The 1,996-nt window shown below is 37.4% G+C and overlaps 1 non-coding gene across 1 annotated transcript; it reads left to right on the top strand.

Annotated features, from left to right (window-relative positions):
• Positions 1-1,517: 1,517 nt before the first annotated feature.
• On the top strand, positions 1,518-1,589 carry TRNAC-GCA (transfer RNA cysteine (anticodon GCA)). Its single transcript has one exon. It is a non-coding gene; the product is annotated as a tRNA-Cys (tRNA).
• Positions 1,590-1,996: the final 407 nt, after the last annotated feature.

Genomic DNA, 1,996 nt, shown 5'->3' with positions numbered 1-1,996 from the left:
GCTCACGCAAGATCCCATGAGCAACAACATTAGCAGTTAAGATCGAGGCCATAGCAATAGAAGCAGAATTTCTCAAAAATATCTCATGTTGAGAAGAAAGCCAGATAACTCCAAGAAGGTCATTGGTGACACCCAAAGACGAACATAAGTGACAACATCTCTATAGTCTTCGCCAAGACCATGAAGATCTACGAGAACAAGATCTTCATCAGCAATCGGAGATTCAACTGCTGCTAGGGCATCCGAAATCAAACGATCTTCAAGAAGATAATCTGAAATTGTGGAGGATCCTTTCTGAACCTTGAGTAAACGATCCTTTAGATCCATTATTCTAGATCTAGAAGAAGAAGAAGATTACACTCATGCAAGACTATCCCAAACTTCAAATGAATTGGTTGCACGAAATATGAGGCATAGTAGCTTCAAACAAAGAAGAGAACAACCAATTAAAGATGAGTGGATCCTGACATTCCCACAGTACCAAAACAACAGGATCAGTGGGACGAGGAATAGAGCCATCCACAAACCCTAGAAGACCATGACCTCTCAGAATTGAAGTGAACTGGATGCGCCATGGCAGATAGTTAGAATCAGTAAGCTTCAATGGCAGCAAAGGTGAAACATTCAAGGTAACCAGTGGCAGAAGCATTGAAGCAGAGTGCAGAGCAACACCAAAATCTACCTAGCTAGAAGCCATCTTGGATCGAAAACTCGTTTGAGAGGAAAGAGACTGATACCATGCAACAAATGGCATTCTCAATTGAATAACAAAGTGTTACAGTACATAATTTATAGTAAAATCTAACCATATAAGTACAAGCATATACTATGTATCCCTAACACTTACTATCCAAACTCCTTCTGTAAGCAAGGACCATCAAAGGTTCATACCTCAGTGGTAAAGTAGAGGTCACCATTGGAACCTAACTGAGCCCTAATTTATTATAAATTTATTTTTAATTTAATTTCATAAATACATCCTACTTCAAAATTCATGTGTTGCCATCATAGTTGGATACTAGATTATCCTTGAGCTACCCAAACCGAGTGGGACTTATGACACTACAATTTTGTTAAGTACACATGGGAAAACTTAGCAATCACTTACATTTAAACCTCACAATTCACATTGGGAAAGCAGAGATTAATCGAGTTAATTAAAAACTTTACTTTTAACATTAACCAAAAGATCTTTTCATTACATAAACATACATTGACATGAACCCTGAAAGTACATTCCAAGTGACAATATTGATATCTAAACAAAACCTTGAACAATAACATGAAGAAATCTTGTGGGCAAAGAAGATGAAAGTGGCAAAATTATATAACTATCATCCAACTAGGAAATTCCCTCAAAATGAATAATGATAAACCCTTGCCTCTAAGGCTTGATCTTATTAGCCAAACTCCATCTGTAAATACCTTCACAACTATGGGGGAGGAAGAACTTGAAGCAACTTCAACATTTGTTCTAGCAATCAAGTAATTTCTTGTAATGAAATTATACATCTCAAGGGTCCATAGCTCAGTGGTAGAGCATTTGACTGCAGATCAAGAGGTCACCGGTTCGAACCCGGTTGGGCCCTAATTTATTTTTAAATATTTTATCCTTTTTTTAAATTTCATAAATACATGCGACTTTGAAATTCATGTGTTGCTATCATAGCCAGATACAGTTTTTAGATTATCACGAGCTCCCCAAACCCAGTGGGACTTTGAAATTCATGTGTTGCTATCATAGCCGGATTTTGTAGCTTAAAAACCATTCAAGTGATTGGATAAATCCCAAATTTTGGACTGTTGTATATTGTACAATCCCATTTTGAATTTTATTTACCTCCAAAGGAACTGATATGGAGGCATTGCGATCTGGCGTTGGAAACTATAAATACGGTGGTGGCACTTAAATTGGATGTCCAACTTTGTAGAACACCTAGGTAGGACAAGGTCAAGGTGACAAGATTTTATATGGTGCAATTGATAGCCCCAAGCC

This window comes from Hakea prostrata, chromosome 4 (assembly GCF_041222555.1).
Source record: "Hakea prostrata isolate BN-2017 chromosome 4, UWA_Hpros_2, whole genome shotgun sequence".
NCBI classification, from domain to species: Eukaryota; Viridiplantae; Streptophyta; class Magnoliopsida; order Proteales; family Proteaceae; genus Hakea; species Hakea prostrata.
Note: the sequence above shows the minus strand (reverse complement) of the source record. Positions and strands in the feature narration are given on the sequence as shown.